General features: G+C 31.7%; 1 pseudogene; it reads right to left on the bottom strand.

Moving 5' to 3' along the window:
- Positions 1-10,481: 10,481 nt before the first annotated feature.
- Positions 10,482-23,459, bottom strand: LOC146921456 (putative F-box/FBD/LRR-repeat protein At5g22670; annotated as a pseudogene).
- Positions 23,460-25,315: the final 1,856 nt, after the last annotated feature.

The following is a 25,315-nucleotide window of genomic DNA, read 5'->3' as shown; positions in this document are numbered from 1 at the left end:
TGTGAAATAATAAGTTACTTTAACACTGAATTGTGAAATCATAATGCAAACTTACTAAGTCTTAAACTTCTCAACAACCGGATGATGTAGGTTGATGAGAAGCATCGAATCTGACCATTTGTTACATATATTTGGGTTGTCATTGACTACAAAATGGAAGCAAAGAACTCAAGGTATATAGATGGTAAATGATAAAGCTACGAAGTATTTTTTCCATAGTGTTACATCAACCATATTCCCACTGCATAAGGAAATACATCTTTCAGGTCATTATCAAACGTATACAAAATCCTATCATCTGATGCTGACAAATTAGAAAATAATACCTTTTATCTTTCAACACAATGTTCGTACACGGTTTCTTTCCAGTCCCAATTCGTGTTGTCTTGACAATCTCATGAAGAAGCCCGCTGATTTCTTAAAAAAAAAATTACATCTATAAGAACATTATAATCGGAGAAAACACAGAAATAAATTAAAGAACATAACTATACCATATAAAACGTCAGTTTTGAATTTTCCATCTTGAATTTCCTTAAATGACTTAAAGCGAAATTCACGAGTAAGAACGATAGTTAACTTGTCATACTTCTGCACCTTTGTACCAGAACCAAAAACAACCTTAAAGGGATTAAATGCAATTTCATTATCAAACACATGACAATTATACAAAGTATAAGTCTTGTTTTCCTCAATCAAAGCTTTCCAATTCTCCAATTCTCTATATCGAGTTATTACATGAACTAGATCACCCTAAATCCGAGAAAGAAACCAAAAAAATATAAATAAATCAAAATGTATACTAATAAGTACCATTGATAAATCATAAAGGAAATTACAACAAATCTTAATTAACTCATCTAACATTTGCATCATAAATAATGAGCTTCATATGTTGATTCTCATTACTACCAGTCACAATCCAAGAATCTAGCACTCCAAATACCTTGTGATAAACACTATGCTAATAGCCCTTTGCTGTAACAATCATGTGGCCACTTTGAGATCCTTAATGTAGTCATAATTCCTTGACATTGAAAGTCCTATATAGAAATACAATAATACATCATTTAATTTTATTCCCTTTGTTCATTCTGATATCGAAAGAAGCTAGCATATTTCTATGTGATCAATTTTTGTATCATCAAATCAACCTGATCTTAAATGCACAAATTTCTGTATCATCAACTTTCTGGACCTCAATGATATGACCAAAACAAATTTACACCAATCAACTTTCGTATGACTCAATCATATAGGAAAGAATAAACCAAATATGAAAATAGCTTTAGGATTACTCAAAAAAAAAAAAAAATAACCCACATGCATCAATTTTTTTCAACTACAGTAGCAGAAGCTAAAATAACAATTGTGTCAAAACCTTACCATGAGCTAAAATTCAATCATCATGACCTCTACTATACTCCACATAACAAAGGAAGATTTTTCTACATCCATGCAACATAACAATTTCTGGTACATAATCCACTAACAATTGAAAAAAAAAAACAAAAAACAAAACCCTTAAAATGCAGAATCGTGAAAAAATGAAGAAAACCACCTATGATGAAGCAAAAACTAAACCAGTGTCGAAAAATGAACCCCTCAAGCCATAAAAATCAATCAACTCAAGTCATGCATGTCCTCAGAACTATGAAAAAAGGAAGAAAATGACCTCTTATGAAGAAGAAAGTGAAACAGTGTTCCTAGCTGAACTTAGATACCGTTTGGCAAAGGTTTTTTACGGTCTAAAAGTTACTTCAAAACAAAGTTAAAATAAAGGCCTTTAAGAAATAAGCTAAAGTTGTTTGGTTTCTTTAGTTTTAAAGCTATTTTTAAGTTAAATGTTGTTTGACAAAATATTGTACAAACGTTGAATTTATTACTTTTTTTATGGTGTCCGGGGTTCGAACCCCGGACATGGCATATATTTATGCATTGTTCCTATCAACTGAGTTAAGCTCACGATGACAAAACTTTGAATTTATTATGAATTAACATAATAAATAAAAAAATGTTTAAAATATTTTCTGAAGGCTAAAAATGTTAAAAAATAAAAGATATTTTTTTTTACAAATACTATATTTACTCAATAACGTTTATTTTGTGTAACATGAATACAAATTTGTATCATCATATAAATGACTTGTTAAATAATATCAAAATAGTTGGTTTTTTCTATTTCAATTATACTCAATAACAAATTTCGTTATAAGAATACCATAATTTTGGTGTCTTTAAAAAATATAAGCATTTATATTATATGATATTATATTTGTTACATTGTTGGTGTCATGGAAACAAATATGTTTAATTTTTTTGAATAAGAAAAAGATATGCATAGTTTGTTACAATATAAAGGTGCAATATATATATATATATATATATATATATATATAAATAAATATAATTTTTTTAGGCATCTATACATTTTTTGAAGAAAAGACATCTACAATTTTAATTTTAATTAAAATCAAAATTTTGTAAAAAATAATCATACGCATTATTTAACGCCAAAAAAATTATACGCATTAGCGTAACAAAAAAACAGACACACATAAAACATTGCTCTAAACGCTAAGGTGTGTGTGTGTGTGTGTATATATATATATATATATATATATATATATATATATATATATATATATATATTAGCGAGGTTGAGAAAGAAAATAAAAATATTTGGTATCATTAAATGACAGCGTGAATAAAAATATTTGTGAGGTTGTGATGATTAAACGATATTGATATTATAAGTGATAAAAGGACAATAGAATTCCTTTGAGAAAAAGGTAATAAAATTAAATGGAACATCCTTAAAAAAATTAAATGGAACGGTTCAAAAAAAATTAAATGGAAGAAAAAAACATATTGAAATATAATATCAAAAAATAAAAGAAAAAGTTCCCAACGTGAATTGAAGAGATGCTTGTGAAATAAATTGTGGAGAAGTAGTTTTTTGAAGTAGCATTCAACAACTTTTGGCCAAAGCTCATTCCATTCAATTTTATGCATTAAAAAAAAGTGTCTTCTTTAGCAAATACTTAATTGATATTGTATTTGGCCTAACTTCTCCTTAAAAAAGTAGAGAAGTTGAAAAAAACCCGGGTCAATCGATATCTTAATCTCCCACAACGACAGTGTAAAAGCAACTGAATTTGGGAGAAAAAATTGGAAAATAGTTAAAAATAAAAAAATTGGAAAATAGTTAAAAAAAATTTAAAAATATAAAAATTGGAAAGTAGTTAAAAATATCGGTGAGGTAGCATTCAACCAAGCAACACTAAAAAAATTATATGCATTAGCGTAACAAAAAAACAGACAGACAGACATAAAATATTACTCTAAACGTTAATGTGTGTGTGTGTGTATATTCATGAGGTTGAATAAAGGAAATAAAAATATTTGGTATCATTAAATTACGGCGTGAATAAATATATTTGTGAGGTTGTGATGATTAAACGATATTGAAATTAAATATATAAGTGATAAAAAGATACTCCCTCCGTTTCACAATACTTGTCCATTTTAGAGAATAATTTTGTTTCACTTTACTTGTCACTTTCAAGTTTCAATGCAACATTAATTATTGGTTTATCAATAATACCCTTACTTATTTATTGTAAAAAGAGAAATAATATAATGAAATAATAAATGAGTAAGGGTATTATAGAAAAAACACAGAATTTCATCAAAAATGACAACATTTATTTGATTCCTTTGTATGTGTAATTTCTTCAAAATGGACAAGTATTGTGAAATGGAGGGAGTAATAAAATTCTTTTGAAAAAAAGATAATAAAATTAAATGGAACCTCCTTGAAAAATTAAATGGAACGGTTCAAAAATTAAAATAAAATAAAGTTAAATGGAAGAAAAAAAACATATTGAAATACAATATTAAAAAATAAAAGAAAAGGTTCCTAGCGTGAGTTGAAAAGAGATGCTTGTGAAATAAATTGTCGAGAAGTAGTTTTATAAAATAACATTCAACAACTTTTGGCCAAAGCTCATTCCATTCAATTTTATGCATTCAAAAAAAAGTATTTTTTTTAGTAAGTACTTAATTGATATTGTGTTTGACCTAACTTCTCCTTAAAAATGTAGAGAAATTGAAAAAAAGCCGGGTCAAACGACACCTTAATCTCCCACAACGACGACAATGTAGAAGCAACTGAATTTAAGAATAAAAATAATCATAAGGAGAAGTTAGGCCAAATTCAGTTGCTTTTACACTGTCGTTGTGGGAGATTAAGATATCGATTGACCCGAGTTTTTTTCAACTTCTATACTTTTTTAAGGAGAAGTTAGGCCAAATACAATATCAATTAAGTATTTGCTAAAGAAGACACTTTTTTTTAATGCATAAAATTGAATGGAATGAGCTTTGGCCAAAAGTTGTTGAATGCTACTTCAAAAAACTACTTCTCCACAATTTATTTCACAAGCATCTCTTCAATTCACGTTGGGAACTTTTTCTTTTATTTTTTGATATTATATTTCAATATGTTTTTTTCTTCCATTTAATTTTTTTTTGAACCGTTCCATTTAATTTTTTTAAGGATGTTCCATTTAATTTTATTACCTTTTTCTCAAAGGAATTCTATTGTCCTTTTATCACTTATAATATCAATATCGTTTAATCATCACAACCTCACAAATATTTTTATTCACGCTGTCATTTAATGATACCAAATATTTTTATTTTCTTTCTCAACCTCGCTAATATATATATATATACACACACACACACCTTAGCGTTTAGAGCAATGTTTTATGTGTGTCTGTTTTTTTGTTACGCTAATGCGTATAATTTTTTTGGCGTTAAATAATGCGTATGATTATTTTTTACAAAATTTTGATTTTAATTAAAATTAAAATTGTAGATGTCTTTTCTTCAAAAAATGTATAGATGCCTAAAAAAATTATATTTATATATATATATATATATATATATATATATATATATATATATTGCACCTTTATATTGTAACAAACTATGCATATCTTTTTCTTATTCAAAAAAATTAAACATATTTGTTTCCATGACACCAACAATGTAACAAATATAATATCATATAATATAAATGCTTATATTTTTTAAAGACACCAAAATTATGGTATTCTTATAACGAAATTTGTTATTGAGTATAATTGAAATAGAAAAAACCAACTATTTTGATATTATTTATGTTATTATTTCAGGCTCCTTAAATTGTTTCTCCTATTCAAATATTTAACAAGTCATTTATATGATGATACAAATTTGTATTCATGTTACACAAAATAAACGTTATTGAGTAAATATAGTATTTGTAAAAAAAATATCTTTTATTTTTTAACATTTTTAGCCTTCAGAAAATATTTTAAACATTTTTTTATTTATTATGTTAATTCATAATAAATTCAAAGTTTTGTCATTGTGAGCTTAACTCAGTTGATAGGAACAATGCATAAATATATGCCATGTCCGGGGTTCGAACCCCGGACACCATAAAAAAAGTAATAAATTCAACGTTTGTACAATATTTTGTCAAACAACATTTAACTTAAAAATAGCTTTAAAACTAAAGAAACCAAACAACTTTAGCTTATTTCTTAAAGGCCTTTATTTTAACTTTGTTTTGAAGTAACTTTTAGACCGTAAAAAACCTTTGCCAAACGGTATCTAAGTTCAGCTAGGAACACTGTTTCACTTTCTTCTTCATAAGAGGTCATTTTCTTCCTTTTTTCATAGTTCTGAGGACATGCATGACTTGAGTTGATTGATTTTTATGGCTTGAGGGGTTCATTTTTCGACACTGGTTTAGTTTTTGCTTCATCATAGGTGGTTTTCTTCATTTTTTCACGATTCTGCATTTTAAGGGTTTTGTTTTTTGTTTTTTTTTTCAATTGTTAGTGGATTATGTACCAGAAATTGTTATGTTGCATGGATGTAGAAAAATCTTCCTTTGTTATGTGGAGTATAGTAGAGGTCATGATGATTGAATTTTAGCTCATGGTAAGGTTTTGACACAATTGTTATTTTAGCTTCTGCTATTGTAGTTGAAAAAAATTGATGCATGTGGGTTATTTTTTTTTTTTTTGAGTAATCCTAAAGCTATTTTCATATTTGGTTTATTCTTTCCTATATGATTGAGTCATACGAAAGTTGATTGGTGTAAATTTGTTTTGTTCATATCATTGAGGTCCAGAAAGTTGATGATGCAGAAATTTGTGCATTTAAGATCAGGTTGATGTGATGATACAAAAATTGATCACATAGAAATATGCTAGCTTCTTTCGATATCAGAATGAACAAAGGGAATAAAATTAAATGATGTATTATTGTATTTCTATATAGGACTTTCAATGTCAAGGAATTATGACTACATTAAGGATCTCAAAAATGATTTGGACATTTGGAAAATAGGATTTGGAGTGCTAGATTCTTGGAATGTGACTGGTAGTAATGAGAATCAACATATGAAGCTCATTATTTATGATGCAAATGTTAGATGAGTTAATTAAGATTTATTGTAATTTCCTTTATGATTTATCAATGGTACTTATTAGTATACATTTTGATTTATTTATATTTTTTTGGTTTCTTTCTCGGATTTAGGGTGATCTAGTTCATGTAATAACTCGATATAGAGAATTGGAGCATTGGAAAGCTTTGATTGAGGAAAACAAGACTTATACTTTGTATAATTGTCATGTATTTGATAATGAAATTGCATTTAATCCCTTTAAGGTTGTTTTTGGTTCTGGAACAAAGGTGCAGAAGTATGACAAGTTAACTATCGTTCTTACTCGTGAATTTCGCTTTAAGTCATTTAAGGAAATTCAAGATGGAAAATTCAAAACTGACGTTTTATATGGTATAGTTATGTTCTTTAATTTATTTCTGTGTTTTCTCCGATTATAATGTTCTTATAGATGTATTTTTTTTTTTAAGAAATCAGCGGGCTTCTTCATGAGATTGTCAAGACAACACGAATTGGGACTGGAAAGAAACCGTGTACGAACATTGTGTTGAAAGATAAAAGGTATTATTTTCTAATTTGTCAGCATCAGATGATAGGATTTTGTATACGTTTGATAATGACCTGAAAGATGTATTTCCTTATGCAGTGGGAATATGGTTGATGTAACACTATGGGAAAAATACTTCGTAGCTTTATCATTTACCATCTATATACCTTGAGTTCTTTGCTTCCATTTTGTAGTCAATGACAACCCAAATATATGTAACAAATGGTCAGATTCGATGCTTCTCATCAACCTACATCATCCGGTTGTTGAGAAGTTTAAGACTTAGTAAGTTTGCATTATGATTTCACAATTCAGTGTTAAAGTAACTTATTATTTCACAATCTGATTTGATTGTTTTTTGACCATGTTTCTTGAATTGTTGTCGTGACCTTAACACTTCTCAAGCTCTTCAGTCAGAACTTAAGTCAGAGTTCGACTTCTTCTCAACGTACTTCGTACAACGATTTTTCCAATCTGTCTCAAGTTAGGCCAATTGTTGAATTTATAAACTTAGTCAAGGTCTGCTTTTTTATGCACAAACATGCTTTGAATTTTTTTACGCACAAATCAAAAATATATATTGCATTATTCTTTATTTCATGTGAATAATTTGTGTTAGGAAACATATTGCATCACTATTTGGAAAACAACTAAATTCAATCCTAACCAATTTGGATGGTATTATGAGAGTTGCACCAAATGTTCGAAGACATCAATGTCAAATGGTGCTAGCTATAAAGCACATGCAGGAGCAATGCTTAATTTACGTTTGTTTCAACAATGTTAATTGGACAACGGGGTACATATATACCACATGCATGCATTTATCTAGACTTTATAGGAAGATAATAGGAAGATAAATTAGAAGTCATGGTACATTTTCTTTAGCTTAAAATCAGTTATGCTACCTTCATTTTATAAATTATATGTAACTATATTCGCATACATTTTATCCATGTTAATATGCATTAGACTAATATTGCAGTTATTTCCCTGTTTAGCATTTCTCAAACGAGGTGTCAAGAACAATTCTGAAAGAAAAGCGCAAAACAATCACTCTTATTGATGATCAGACACAGAGAAAGTATAAGTGTCGCCTCATTACCGCCGAAAGAGCAAGCTGTGGAAAATACTTGGGTGGGCAGTGGTTCAATTTCTGCAGAGAATGTGTGATGGAAGAAGGTGGTAAGCTTATCTTTGATCTCGAAAAGTCACCAAAGAACTTGCATGTTCGAGTTGTTCCAAAGTAGATCTTTGCTGCTGAACTATTTGAACTTCTACTATTTTGGAGTATCGCTTTGGACTGTAATCTTAAACTATCTTGACTTTGGGATTCCATTTGTTCTTTTCATTTTGTCTGATGTAAATATTGGCAAAAATCCCTTTTTGGTTAGTCTATGACACTTGCAGTCTCTTTTATAAACCTAACTATTATGTAACGTTAATATGCACATTGTTGGTTTCTTCATTGGTTCCAATTACTATCATGTTAATTATAATGTTGTTTTCCTAATCTCTTGAACAAAATGAGATTTGTGCAATATGCTTGCTTGATTTTCACATTTATGAACGACAACAATTTCTTAGAAAGATGCAACTATTTCCCTTAATTTTCTCATTTCTCCTTTATAACAAAGTTTTTTAAAAATATAGCAAAAATGATTTATTTAGAATATCCAAGTTTGTGCAATATTTATTAATTTGCTCATTTTTTCTTTGGAATTTTTTTTACAAGATACGTTATTCAACCCGTGCAAAGCACGGGTTTGTAACTAGTTATTATTTGATAAAAAGTAGAAGTAAGGGAAAAATAATAATAATTATTGATGATGAAATCATATTTTTACACATGACTGCAAGATGTAGAAAGAAAGGAAAGTAGAAAGTGAGAAAAATAGATGAAAATAAATGATAGATCAAACTAATATTTAATGTTAGTGATATTCCCTAATTAAGTTTGAAGTGATAACTAGTGTAATTTATAATAAATAAGTTATTTAATAAATAATAGATATATAATATGTGAATGTAATAGAGCTAAAATTTACGATCACTTTGCATTTCTAACATATATAATATTTATTCTCACATGATATGCATGACTCAAGAGTCATATGAGTCATATTTAATATGTGAAGAACAAGGGAAGGGGAGAGATGAATTTTTATTTTTTTTGCAACATACATAGGTGGTGTTGTGCATGTAGTTGGTGGTATAATTTGTGGTTGAAATCCATGACTACAAGTGTCATATTTAATTCATAAGAATGACGAAAAACAGATTGTGTGTGATTTATCTAATATTAAAAATTAATTTTTAATTCAAAATTGATGATATGTTAATTATGTTTCAATATTTTTTTAATTAATGTTCGTGACACTAAAATTTCTATATTAAAAATGAAATTCTCAATTTTAGATTAAATTTAAAATTAAATTATTAATTACGAGTATCCAAGTTTGATCTATAGTTTGAGCAATACTTGATATGTTTTTCTTGCCTTTTTTTTTTTTGAAGAAGTTAAACTAGTTCACTAATTGACAACGGCGAGAATTGAATATGAGACCTTAAAGAGGAGCTCACTCTAACGTCCCAAGCCAAAACCACCAGACGAACCCAAATGAGTTTATGTTTTCCTTACTTCCTACTAAATTTCATATTACCAAATATCACTTTCCTTGGATGGATAAGTTTTTTATTTCAAAAGATTTACAATACTCATGGATGTCTTGCTGGTTTACCAGTTTGGAGCTTATCACTGATTTTTTGGTAAAGGGATTGAGGCTTGGGCTACAAGAATGGAAACTAAGTCAAAATTTTAGGTTAACTTATATCATATAGTTTAAATAAAAACACAACAAATAGTGAAAGAAGAGTTATACGAAATAATAAAGGGGCTTGTAGGATGATGATTGGTATTATCCATTGTTCATCTCTTTGATAGTTAGTTATGCTCCTTGTTTATTTTTGTTTTAATGGTGGTTTGAAGTTGAATCTATAATAGTTTTTTGGGAGATTATGGTGCATGTTTGATCCCCAAATTTAAGATTACCTTAATTATGGTTCATGTTAGTGTATTATTAGTTTGAATGTTCAAGTTATTTAGTTTATTTTATGGTTGCATGCATTATTTGATGAAATTAATCTAATTAATCTACCTTGTTGCTTTTTTTTCCTTTTTCTCTCTTGTATGAGTATAAAAATTATATGTTAGATGATCTTATGATGTTTGAGTTTTATAAAAATGAATTAATATTGAGGGACCAGAAAACTTGTTTGGCAAAAATATATTCAATATACATAATTGTGGGCTGTTTGGTTTGCATAAACATTTCTTATTTTCATTTTTCTGAAAATTGTTTTCATTTTAAAATTTTCAAGATTTAAAAATATGTTTATTTTGATGTCATTGTTTTCATTTCCTATTTTCAAATTGAAAATATGTTTTTGGTCTTTTTAAATATATCAACTTTTTATTTCCAATGTCACCACCTTTTCATTTGAAAACGCGGCATTCCTATTTCCACTTTTTTCGTTTTTTTATGATAACATTTGGTCAAATAACAGGGGATAAACCGAAATTTACTTAAATTACAGGAGGCGGAAGTACCATAAATTTTGTAATTTGATGCCATGAAGGTCCAAAACCAAAAAACTTCAAATTACAAGGATGAAATCTAAAAAAAAAATAAAAAAATTGCGAAGGGTAACCCGGAAATGGCTATAGAGAGGTAAAGCACTGTTGACCCTTCTTTTTATCCTTTTTGCAAGGTTCGAATAGTCTATGTTAGGTTAGATTATTCTTTGCAAGCTATAACCTCTATGAAAACATGTTATTCCTTGACACAAATCAACATGTGAATTCAATGTCTAGGTTTTACATCTAATCTATCGTAGATTTATTTTTAGGTATAAGAAAAGAGAATGTGGATGAAAATTACGAAGAAATGAGTGCAACAAAATCAACAAGACATTTCCGCTATGTTGGCACCCCTTAGGTTTTGTTTGGAATGGTGGTATGGGATGGAATGGAGTGAGATGGATCTAGATTCCTTTTTTTGGTTTCGTACAAATGCAATGGAATGGAACATGATGGAACCATTCCATCCAATACCACCCTTTGTTTGAGTAATAATGTTGTGTCCAAATCACCGGTATGGTTGTTATGGGCCCAACAAGTGGATGACCCCCCCCCCCCCCCCCCCGAGCTCTCCTTGTGGCCTAAAAATGGTATCAGAGACGAGGTTCAATAAGGTTTCAACCGCCTCCTTGTTTGGAAAGTCTTCCTGGCAAGGTGTTCAAGTGACGAGTTCTGTTGGTTCCTTTGACAACGGTGGTGCAAGAGTAAGTCTATGTGGATGAAACAGCTTCCACTTGAGGGGGGCGAGCAAGATGAATGGATGGACTCATACTTTAGAGGAGATGGTTGTGTAGAAAGTGTGATTTACAAAGTCGGTAGTCAAGTCATTCTGTGTTCTTTACACAACAACGACTTTCTTTAGTTACTACCAGTTCAAAGTCGGTAGACAAGTCAGGATGTGTTCTTTGAATGCTCAACCATATCGCTCTCTGTTCATCTTGCATTCTTCTAAAGTGCCTTGTGTCTTTGAGAATTCCATCTTTAAGGTTTCCTATATTCATGGTGAACCTTGCTTCTTTCATCACAACCAAGGTGTTCCCCATTTCCCTTCTATTGGAATTCTAATCCCAAAGTGATTAAGATAGTTTGCATCAAGTTGCTTCCTCGTATTACTCAGTGTATTGACAAGACACTACACCATTTATTGTCTCTTACAACAGTTGAAAAATGTTGCCAGAACTACAAAAATCGTTGCCAAAGATAATAGGGGACGTTTTTCGTTCGTCTCCTATGCGAGCGTCGCCTATAGGCTAAGGGGACGATTTTCTCGCACTTTTGGCAACACTTTCAGTAAGCGTCTCCTAAAGTCTTGAAATAGGGGACGTTTTTCAAAGTCACCTAAGGCAACGATTTTCAATGTTGCCATATCGGGCAACAATACATAACTGTTGCCTTTAACTAAAATAAAAAGAAAAAAAAAGGTTAACTTATGTATAACCGTGATGGAATTTAAAAATAAAAAATGGGACATTTGAAATTCTTTCATTTATGCTTTACACATACAACATTTTCCTTCATCTTGTTACATCAACAACATCAAAATAAATACCCACAACTATATAATCAAATGTTCAACAAATCAACTTAGGGACTTTCTTTAATTGGTAAAGAAATTTGATTAATACCAATCAAAGCTATATGTACAACTAAGAAACCATTAAACCACAGACGAACTAAAACTTCAAATGCAAAACCAAACACTTCTACGAACTAAAACTCTTAAGCCTTGAAGAAAATAGACCAAAGAACAAGAACACAGCAGCAAGACTTGGATGTACTAGAGCAGGAGCAGAGCAACACCAGCAGAAGGAGCAAAAACAAGCGGATACACAATCCACGCATCAACATCATAACACTGAAACTACAAATCGAAACCAAAAGCTTTGTACAACGAAAACCATAGCTGACCATCGACAAGCAACGCAACAACCCCACTGCAGACTGCAACATAAACACGTTGACAAGTCTTGCCTTACTTTCTGCACAACAATTGTAACAATTGCATGATATCAAAGGATACACATCTACCTCTTACAATAAATGTTTTCAAATATAGGACCAATTTTTTTTCCAAAAAACAAAAAAAAAGAACATAACTAGCTATATAAAACAAAGGAATCAAATAAGAAATAAGAAAAAAGCACGTACATAGGTTTAGTGGAATCAAATGAATCAAAACATGGCATATACTTATGTCTCCCTCTCGGTATGAACCTGTCATATAGCCTAGTTATTCAATATGCCGAAACTATTAAGTAACAATTGCATGATATCAAAGGATACACATCTACCTCTTACAATAAATGTTTTCAAATATAGGACCAATTTTTTTTCCAAAAAACAAAAAAAAAGAACATAACTAGCTATATAAAACAAAGGAATCAAATAAGAAATAAGAAAAAAGCACGTACATAGGTTTAGTGGAATCAAATGAATCAAAACATGGCATATACTTATGTCTCCCTCTCGGTATGAACCTGTCATATAGCCTAGTTATTCAATATGCCGAAACTATTAAATTATAGAATAAGAGTCGAGCCATTTCATGATACAACTATCCAATTCTTAAGAAACTTTATTTCAGGGCCTTGTTGAGAAATTGAGCTAGTGTTATGTGAAAAATCTTGTGGTCCAACATCTCGGTATAGACTAAGCACACTCATAGTCTCCTCCTTGGATTTTTTATCTTCAAAATGTACATACATAAACAAAGATAGAGAACAAAACACTGTCAAATAATTTCATTGAGACATAATTAGTATGAAATCCCGCACTTTCAACAATTTAATGCCCATATAATCTTATTGAAATGAATATGAACCTAATACTATAATATGAACCAACATCTCTATTAAAAGAATTAGTGAAGCAATACCTTAATGCAGCAACTCAGAGAAGCAAGAAAGCATCAACGCTCAAAACACCGAAAGAACACAACAACTCAAAGCAGCAAGAATGCAAAAATGAAGAAAGTGACACAAACGAAAAACATGTCGAAAACAGCGTTGCTACCGCATGTTCAAAGAGGCTAACTAAACTTGAAGTTACATGCTTTGTGGAATACGATGCTGCTACTCGACATTACTTTGTTCAAAAGCATGTGTGGACGAATAAATTACTTCAGCCATTTAGAAAACAAGTTCAAGGGTGTTCAAGATGAGTGTCTCTAACAGACATGAATTAAACAAAATGCATCTAACAACTTAGTAAATGATTTTTAAAAGTTCCTATTAGAACACAAACTGATTTTTAAAAGGAAACTGCAACAAGAACGTCCACCAAATTAATCATCATATGCATCCAACAACTTCCAACCAATTATATTATTAGAGAAAATCAATAATATAGAATAGTATATAACCCTCCTGTCTCATTGTTCATCTAATATTCATGCATCAGCACCATCCGAAGAAGAGAGAATTGTATCATGAACATTCATGAATAGTGATAACTAAACTAAACTACACTACATTACACCAAAGCAGAAAATCCACATGAAAGCTAAAAGCGGCTTCAAATAATCCTAATCCTTACGAATAGTATGTTAATTAATTAAGGTCTGAATACACGTTACAGATCTAAGAGGCTAATAGTGAAGAGTAGTTCACCAATTATTAAAAACAAAACATCAGTTTAAAGATCTAAAAGGCTAAGAGTGAAAAAACTATTCAAACATACAACCCATTAAAAACATAACGCTGGTTTATAAATCTAAAAGGCTATGAATCGAAAATATTATGAGATGTTAAGCATACCGTGAGATTCGAAGGATTTGGGAAATCGGAAGGGATTTGAAGTGTGGACGAAATTAAAGGGATTTGAGGCGCAAAATTAGAAATTGAAGAGATTTGGGCGTGAACGTGAAGGGGATTGGGTGTCACCGTCGGAACCGAAGAAATCGCGAATCGAGTTCTTGTGTGTTCTGGAAGTGATTTTCGTTTTGATTAGATCTGAATTCTGAAGCGCTTTTCTTTTCTTATTGTTTAATATTTGTACCAATATGTATTATAATGATAATAATATAATATTAATAATTTTTTGAGCAATATATAATATTAATAATAATAACTATAATAATGTTTATGTTTTGCGTCAAAAGATAATGATGTCTATGTTTATCTTTTTACAATAGTAATAATTATTAAAATAATAATTATAACAATGTTTGTTTATTTTTTTTAAGGATAATGTTTACGTTTATTAATAATATAAATTATATTAATTTTTTCTCTCAAAAAAATAAAATAAATTATATTATTTTTATAAGAATATTTATACTATATATAAAGAAAATAACTTCTTTAAACTCATGTGACAAAAAAAAAACCTCTTTCAACTCTTTTAGGTTGACTTTTTTATTTTCAAAATGCCCTCAATTTTCAATACAATTTTTTTTTTTGTGACGCCATATTGTTTTTTTGGTGGTGAATTTTCAATACAAATAACACATATAACAAATAAATAAAAATAAATTTAAATATTAAAAAAATGTAACAAACACAATATGAATATATATGTCTGTTTTTTTTCTTTCTATTATCATTTAAAAAGTGTAACAAACTAAATTACATTTTCATTATCTCACTCAAAGGTAATTGAAAACATAAACTTAAATGAACATTCCTAAATTTTCGAAGGTATAATGGTCAATGTTCCTAAAGGGTTTTCCCATCTATGAATCTTAGTAGTTTCATAGCTCTCTCTCTCTCTCTCTCTCTCTCTCTCTCTCTCTCTCTCTCTCTCTCTCTCTCTCTCTCTCTCTCTCTCGGTAGTTCTACAAACGGACAACCCTATCAACAGCTACCTTACCAAGGGTCGAGGAGAATGGTTCTATTGTGTTGATTTACGTCATGAAGTCACTTGTTTCCTTAATTAATAACTAGATTCATCTTAGGTTCAACATATTTTACTCAATATTAGTAATGTCATCTCCTAAGTACTTACTATTAGGGTCAACTCTTTTTTCGGTATCTTCTGTGTAGTTACTAACTAATTACTTCCTAGATATACAGATATAAATATCAAGATATAAATATCAATATTCGGCTCAGTTACTTCCTAAGTGCCTAAATAGGGTTGGGCTCAAGAGGAGATAAATCTAACACAATAAAACTAAATAACAAACAGAAAATAATTAAATAAACAACATTAAATTAAATAATTATCCAAGAAAATAAATAAAGGTTCATCTTAGAACCCTAGCCTAAACTTCTCATGGTAACTAAATGACAAATTACAAAAGAAATAAAACTTACCCTAAAAACTTGGAAAGGAGAGAGAAACTCCTCCTGAAAGCTCCTAGAATTCGCCGTCCTCTTGAACTGCTCTAGTTTTGAACGAGAAATTATGAATGAGGAAGGTAGTATTTATAGGAAAAGTTTCCACTTGGGTTTAGGCTAAATACGCGGGTTTTCTTCCTCAAAAAGTCAGAATTGTGACTTTTTCACAATTTTCTATACTACTATACTATTAAATAAATTTTATTTCTTTCAATTTAGCTGTCAAATATATTTAATGGTAATCATTTTTTTCTTTTTCATGGTAATCATCCATAATCCAAAAATTTGATGTTGGTGAAATTTTTAAGCAACAATCTAAAATTGTCCCCCAAAAGTATCTAAGGGGACAATTAATGGTTGTCACCAAAGAAATAATAGTGTGACGCTTCAAAATCGTCCCCTAAAGTATCTAAGAGGACAATTAATGATTGTCACCAAAGAAATGACAGTGTAACACTCCAAAATCGTCCCCAAAAGTATTTTAGGGGACGTTTATCAGGGGTTGCGAAAATATTTTTGGCAACGGTCATAAATCGTTGCCTTAGGGACTTTTAGGGGACAATTTTTACACGTCCCCTAAAAAAGTGTTGCCAGAGACAACAAATGGTGTAGTGAGATCTTCAGTTCTTTTGAAAACCTTGAATTCAAAGAACATCATCGAACGTCAACATGATCCTTCTCGTTTGAAAAGATACTTCAGTAAGTGTTGTATAGTCATAAGTCACCCTTCTTTTTTAGTTATTATTTAGATATGATAGCTAACTCATTTCTTGTTTTGCGATTAGCATACAAAATGCCTCCCAAGCTCAAGAGATTCAACCTGACTAGCCTTCTTGCTAAGGCTGGAAGGACAAAGGAAGTTCCTACCAACTTGAAGAATTTGTGTGATGTCGCTGAGAATGACGCTGGTATTGCTGCTTAGAAAAGGTAGGAGAAGAAGCAAAATGTTGTTGTCGTGGTGGTTGGAATTTCTATTTTAGTTTTTTAAATGAAAAAGGACCAAGCAGGTCGAAAAAATTATTTTTTTACTAATAAGGTCCAAGACATGGAAACACGTATTATATTGTAAACGCCCGATCGATAATTGATTTTTTTTCAAATGAATGGTATTATAAGGTGAATGATGTCACTTTCTATAGATGTTAATTAGACTCTATTTTACAATACACTTCTTCATGCCCGGATCTATTGGGTTTGATACATGTATACAAAAGGTAGGTGATCTGATTGATAAACTTTGAATGGCATTCCATACTTTCGGGTTCACATCAACAGTGTAAAATACATCAAAATTCTCGGCAAGTTCGTTTTGGCTTTTACAATTTCAATAGCTAGTAGTAACATCCAAAGTGTCTCTTCACATGGTGCTTGCAGGAGTTGGTGAAAATATCTAAACGCATTGAAGTATCTGGACAAACTGTTCTACCTATTTTCTATGACGTGAGTCCATCTGAGGTACGAAAGCAAAATGGAAATTATGAAAAATCTTTTTTACGTTAGCAACAAGATGATCAACGCTTTTAAGTTTATTAATAAAACTTAAACTGTTATGTTGAATTGCTTTATCATTTTGTACTTTTGTTTTTGGAATTTTCATGTGATGATTTGGTATTTCTATCATGTGGTCTTTAGGCCACAATATGCAGTTTGGAAAAATGATTAAAGAGTTAACATGCTTATTGGGAAACAAAACCTCAACTTTATCTGATGATATAGATGAGATGCATTCACGAGTTAGAAAAGCTTCTAATTTTGGACTCAGACGATGATGTTCGAGTTGCAGGGATTTGTGGAATGGGTTGAATAGGGAAGACTACTCTTGTTAATGCTTTGTATGCTAGAATCTCTAATCAATTTGATGCTTGCTGCTTTATCAACGATGTAAGTAAAATTTATGGAGACTATGGCCCAATCAGAGTGCAAAAGCAACTTCTTTGTCAAACTCTAAATGAAGAAAATCTTCAGATATGCAATCTTTATATGGGATCTAATTTGATTCGAACTACGCTATGTCAAATAAAATCTTATGCAGTTCTTGATAATGTTGATCAAGTTGAACAGCTGGATAAATTGGCCATGAAACGAGAATGGCTTGCCATATCTTGAGAGAGCATGGAGTAGATGAAGTTTACAAAGTTTGACTCATAAATCATAATGATGCCCTTCAATTGTTTTGTAGGAAAGCTTTCAAAAGTGACGATGTCATGAGCGGTTACATAAACTTGACAGATGATGTACTAAAATATGCCAAAGATCTTGCATTAGCAATTAAAGTGTTGAGATCATTTTTGTATGGTCGAGATGTCTCTGAATGGAGAAGTGTATTGGCAAGATTAAGAGAGAATATTATGGATGTACTTCGAATTAGTTTTGAAGGACTAAAGGAAAGGATACAGAAAAGGATATATTTCTAAATAAAGCTTGTTTCTTCCATCAAAGCATCAATGGTGTTCGCGGTATGGTTTGGTTCGGTTTTGAGCAAAAAAGTCATCCAAACCGCGAGATAAAAAAGCATGTGGTTTGGTTTGGTTCGGTTGATTTTTAAAAAGTCATCCAAACCAAACCAAACCAAACCAATGCGGTTTGGATTGGTTCGGTTTGTGTGGTTTATCGCTAGATAAAAAAATATTACATTAACTCTAATATTGTCAACTTGTTATAAAATAAACATAGGACATTAGATGTTGTTTTAAAGAGAAAAATACACTGACGTCTAATTATTTTATTTTTGGAGTTTTTTTTTTAAATCATAACCAATAATTCTTTGGAATTTATTTATAACTTGAATAATATGATTTTTTTTTTTTTTTGCTGTCAATATCCTAATGTACATTTTCACAAATGTTAGTAGTTTAATTTATTCTTAGAAACAATTTAACCTATGACATCTTTATTACTCCAAGTCTCCAACTCTTACGAGTTATGTCCTTTCTCAAACGACCAAGCTTATCAAGAAGTGCCAAAACAGTCATTCAATCCTAACCAGATTCAATTTAAAAATGGGAAATGTATATTCCATTTTGCACTCACTCTGTTCCTTGTGTTTCATACAAGTAACATCACTTTATGTGAAACCTATTCCCAAAATAGTCATTGGACTCAACAGAAGAAGAGTGTGTGCAACAGAATCGCCAAACATAACTACTATCAACTTATTGAAGATAAAGCTTGCTAATTTGTACTTAACTTACATCAGCTTGTGACACGTCACAATTCAGTAGAAGTTAAAAAATAACTAAAGGAACATTTAACAATAGCACAGAGCAACAAAATCAAATTAAAAAAGAAACAAGTATGCCATTTCTAAAGCAAGAGTCAAAACTAGCCTTCTATATGCAGTAAGACTAAAAAATCAATTTTGTTGGATTTTTTACATCAATTCAATCCTTAAATTTCCACCTTTAATGTAAAGTAGATCAATTGAATCCTTACTTTCCCGGTAAGAGTCTTCACATATATTTTCATTACCACCACGAACCTGCAAAACCATATGCAAAGTAGATTCCTTCTGGATATTGTAATGAGTATAATCTTTCCTGTCAAAGTTTTGACATAAATTTTCATTCCACCTCTCAATTGAAGCACCAAATGAAGTGTGGATTCTGTTTGAATGTTGTAATCCGCAAGCATGCGACCGTTCTCCAATTGCTTTGCTGTAAATATTTTCACAAAGATCTTCATCTGATTACATTGAAACACCAAAATGTTAGAAACAGATCACACACATCAAGACAACACTAATTAAATCACAAACAATAGTCCATCGAATTCAGAACAAGCTGGGACCAAAGCTTTTTGCAAAATTTCTACTCATGAGGTTAAATTGATCAATTGACAGATTATATCAGAAGATATTCCACGATAGCTAAGGTTATCAACCGCTGATTGCAGAAACAATAGTTTATTCAGCAGCACTATAATAACCGCTATAATTAGACAATGTTTCATACTAAATAACGTACAACAGGACCATAGCAATTATATCATATTCGACAGCAGTCGGTATTTGACAACCAATACATGTCCAACGTCATTATATGATAGAAAGGCATCAATTATGATATCTATAGTACCGACATTTCTGAACGTGTCTGATATCTGACACCAACACAAAACCTTCACATTCAACCAAAACTAGGCCTCTGCTAACCAAAAAGACTCCCCATCTACCCATAAACACAGGAACACCGAAGCCAAAAAACGCAAGAACAACTGATAGCTTCTACACCCCCACCCCCAAATCACTCCAAGCACTTCAAGGATCCCAACACCATCCGAAAAGGAGGCAATTATAAGATTTCTTCCCGCTCAATCCCCATCTCCAAGAAAAGACTTTGATTTCTTTCGCCACCTCCAAGGGATCCTTCCTAATCTAATAGAAAATAAGTCCATTTCTTGCGTTCCAAATTGACCATACCATTGCATGCCAAATTAACCAAAACACTTTCCTTAACGGCTTACATCACGCAGACCCACTCGAACATTCAAAGTGGACAGAAAAATTTGGTGGCAACACCAGAAACAACCAAAACCACTGAAACACACTAAACCAAACCATTGCTGCAAACTTGCAGTGAAGAAACAGAAGCACTGATGTTTCCACCTTCCCCACACAAACTGCATAGTCAATCGAACCCCCCACTAGGATAACAACCCTAACTGCCATATTGTCTTTTGACAAGACACGATTGTGCAGTAATTTCCACAAAAAAACTGCAACTTTTGAGGGTGCAGCAGAATTCCAAATACTACCAAGTACGAAACACATGAGAATCAGAAGTGTCCAAACTGATTTCATTAAGAAAAACCGGAGCCAATAAATGATAAACGAAAAAGTGCCACCCGAACAACCTCCTCTGTGGACAAACACTACCAAACACATCTGGACCCCAAACCCAAACATCCTCCTCCGTGGATAAATGCACAGCCTGCAGTAAAGACAATAAGACCTGCAAAATTCTCATTCTCCATTCGAACAACCTCCTATGCCAAGTGAACGACCACCTCCAAACCTCACCTTTCCTCATTCTCACCTCGCTCACCGTACCCTTCTTTTGCTCCGAAATAGAAAACAACCGGTGAAAACTCTCGCTTAACGGAACCAAACCTGTCCACACATCTAACCAAAATCTAGTAAAACCAGTGCTCCCTTGCCATCATATCTACCCCTCCAATATCTTTCCACCAGCACGAAGAACAATACAGAAAAGCTTCCTCTCCCCAGATTCCACTCTACAAAATCTCTTTCCCGTATTTCTCTACAGAATCTCTTTCCTGTATTTCTCCCCTAATGCCTCTAGCTGACTTAACACTTGAGCGTTAGAAATGACATGTTTTTTTTCTTAACATTTCACAAAATTGTTGCCAACTTGGGAATTTGCCAACTTGGGAATTCAAATTTATATTGTTGATTCTAGTGAGGCTTAACTGTTGAACAATCAATCTAGGTGATAATTCTTACAACTTCGTAAATCATTAGAAGATTTTAACTCTACAGAACGTTATCTGCTGTTATGTGTATTTCAAATGATATATACTCATTCCGTCAACAAAGTGAAAGTTCTATAAACTGGCATTGGTAGTCTGACTAGTTGAAGTTATTTCATTTAACCACAATCTAAGTTTGGTGATGCAGTTAGATGAGAAATTCAATCCATTCTCACAAAAATAAATAAATAAAGGAAAGAAGATTTACTGAAACTTAATGACACATCGCCCCTGGCATAAATGTTGCAATTGATTCCTGACATCAGCAAGCTTCTCCAAATCTTTTGATAATAATTCCGAACAGAATATGTTGATCTCCCCTAAGACTGTGGCATTTTCTAACAAAAACTTTACAGCTTCGATATCAGGTTCAATTCCAAGAAAATCTGAAATAGAACATTCTTTGAGAGAAGATGTGAAACACCAAGGAAATGAATTTGATGCCCATCCTTCATCCAAGAATAAGAAAAATCCCTACACAAGAATCAATAAACAAGTCAATGAACAGAAATAATTTTACTATTAGCCGTGAAACATGGTAGAAGAAGCAAGATACGTGATGTACCGTAGAAATGTGAAGAACTTCCAGATTAGGAGTCTTGTGGAAAATGCCTGCTAATACTTCACTGGTGGGGTAAAAATACCCCAAGGGCACATCAAGATGCGTCAAATTGAAGAACGGAGGCAAAAGATGAAGAGTGTCAATAAATAAAGAATATGCAATGGAAACAAGCACATAACCCAAGCAACATTGTCAATAAATTATCTTATACAACATTTAGAAAAATGAAGATCATAAGTGAGCAGTAAAACATACCTGAAGAGTATCATTTGATATTGTGAGAGATTTGACACTACCTAATCGACTCAATAGCTCAATTGCAAATTGCGTAGTATTTTGCTGTTGATTTTGGGGACCGTAACACCTAAGATCAATACATGCATCAACTATGGAGGTAGGGTTAACGAGGACAAATTTTATAATTGGATGGGCCGCGTAGCTTAAAGATAAAAGATTCGCAACATCAAATTTGATTGTAAAACTGCGAATACGCAAATCACTTGGATCAAAATGATTTAAGTCGATGGTCAACTTCCTTAGTGTGGAAATTGCAACATTGATCTGTTCTATGTTCAACCAAATAAATTTATACAAAGTCAACTCTTGTAGGACAGGGCACCCAGACAAAAGCCGTTGAGCTGACTTCTCATTTTCGAAGGAAAGATGTGAAAGATATAAAGTCTTCAAGTTAGGGAAACGTATACCATCAGGTATATATAGAGTGAAACCAAATTCTAAACACAACTTATTCAATGATTGGGATGCTGAGAAATTATTGGGTAACACAAACCTAGCAAATGTACGGTTTAGGGAAAATTTAAGATCAAGGAGTTTGTGCATCAATGCCGAAGATAACAAAGAATTAGCTTTTTCTCCATCAATATCAGCTTTTTGTACTTGAATGCAAAGTCTTTCTACATGGTCAGATGTGTGAAGTAGTTTGTCCACCTGATCTATGAGGCAATTTTCCGACTCCTGTTCTGGCTTTGATACATCCGGATTACAAGAAACTTGAAAATCAAAGACGGATAAGTGTGTCCACAAGCATTTCCACTTTGTAGCTAATATTGAAGTTCTTACAGTATCTTTAGTAGGGAGTAAAGAAAGAATATAAGAAGAACAGCCTCGGGTAATTCACTAATCATATCTTCCATATCGCCTATATCATGTCTTTGGAGCTTATGTAAATTTGGTGATGACATTGTAGCAGCCTGTTCAAAATAAAAAATAATGACACACTATTGTAAAAAGGTACAATACAACCAAACAATAATTCTTAGAAATTTTCACAAACATTTACAACACACTCATGAACAATGAAGCACGGATATAGACACCGGACATGACACGGACATTGACACCGCTAATAATTTGAGAAAATCACATAATAATTCAGTGTAATTGTATATGTTGGTGGCGTGTCAGCACGTGTCCGACACGGGACACGCCTAATCCGAGGAGTGTCCATACTTCATAGCTCATGAACTTCTCATTTGTGTCAATGTAATAAATAAAAAGAATATCGATCTGAAGACAGTTAAATCGAAAAAGAAACAAACATGTTGAGTATATTAAATAGAAATCATTAAAGGCCGATTTGAATTGGCTTAATAAAAGATTTTATGTATTATTCATAAACTTGTCAAGGTGGTTTATGAAAAAACAGCTTATGAAGATACAATTTTCGTTACTGATAACTTTTGAATTAACATAAAAGATTATTTACTTGCAGAAGTTATTTTTTATAAAGATTATTTACTTGCACATGTTATTTTTTGTAAACTCAAAATAAGTCAATCCAAACGGGTTCTAATTCACACTCGTAGAACAAAACGATAAGCTTATTGGTCTAATTAAACCCTAGTAGCTACCTCAACTTAAACAAAGTAAACAAAAATTCATAGGCGTTTTCACAAACAGTTGATACGCAGTCATGAAAATAAAAAGAATGTCGTTGAGATAAACAAAGAAAATAAAGGCAAAGAAATGTTGAATAGAAGGCAATGCAAAAACAGCATAAACGAAGAATGTGGATCGGACAAAGGAGAGAAAAGGGAATAGAAAGCGATTACGTTGTTCGTTAGAAATGAAGAGAGCGACGCAATGACAATGCAATGAAAGAAGTTCCTTCGGAAATTGCAGCGAGAGGGAAAAGGAAGTGAGTGAGTGAGACCAAAGAGTAATGTAACTATGTAAGTTGGCGAGTTTTTTTATTGGGTAAATGGTCATTTGGGTTTCCAACTCTGCACCTAACTGTTATAAAGTTCTCTGACTCAGGATTAAATACAAAGTATCCTCTGAATGTGCATTTCTGTTATCACTTTAATCCTAGAGTGTTGATGATGCGGCAAATGTTTTACGTTGACACGGATCATGAGGTGTCACAGGGACTAAAGTGAAAGTAGAAGATGATCACTTTTGTCTCTGAATCGAACATCAATATTCCTGGATTGAAAATCAATATCCCTAAACTCGTTTCAACGAAGTGTTGCTCTTCGTCAAGAACTGTGTCATCTTCCTTAATGAAGTTGTTCGGTTGCGGGAGACTTGTTGTTAGGTCCTAACTGTGCATGCTTACTATCACTTATGTACACTAAACACTTACTGTCTCTAAGGTCCTTGACAATAATCACTTACAAGCACTGTACAGGTTCGTTGAGGAAGATGGCACATTTCTTGATGAAGAGCAACACTTCATTGAGACGAGTTTGGGGATATTGATTTTCAGTTCATGGATATTGATTTTCAGACCAAAGTGACAATTTACACTTTTTATTTTTGTCTCTCGGTATCTTTCTTTTTTTATAGATAGACCGTGTTGTGCATATGTAAACGATTTAATTTTCATTTATTTGGATTAGGTTTCCAGTGACTCATCAACACTTTTATCAAATTAGCTTGGTTTGCAATGTCACACGTTGCCACGTCATCCTTTATTGCGACCTATGTATTTTTGTGATAGAGGCTTTTATATTAGGGGTGAAAATCAAAACAATTTGGGGGAAGTCGACCTCTTTACCAACTGAGTTTTAGTCTATATTAAAATCGTTCAAAAACTTAAGAGTGTAAGGATAATGAAACAAAATTGATTTTTGAAGGGACTAAAATGTGTACATAAAGTTTTTATAAGGATTAAAAAAGCTATTAAAATTAAGTAAGGACTAAATTTAAAAAATTCCAATTTTGAAGGGATAAAAAATATATTTAACCATTTCTTTAAATGTATGTAATCATAAAGTTCTTCACTCAAAAGACTTGTATTAGTTTATAGAGATAGTAGGCAATGGTGAAATCATATTGAGACATTATATGGCCTTGTTCTGAACTATAA

The sequence above is a fragment of the Medicago sativa genome, chromosome 5 (assembly GCF_051527215.1).
Source record: "Medicago sativa cultivar Bolivia chromosome 5, Bolivia_mono, whole genome shotgun sequence".
Classification (NCBI taxonomy): Eukaryota; Viridiplantae; Streptophyta; class Magnoliopsida; order Fabales; family Fabaceae; genus Medicago; species Medicago sativa.
The sequence above is the reverse complement of the archived record's forward strand: the minus strand, read 5'-3'. Positions and strand labels throughout refer to the sequence as shown.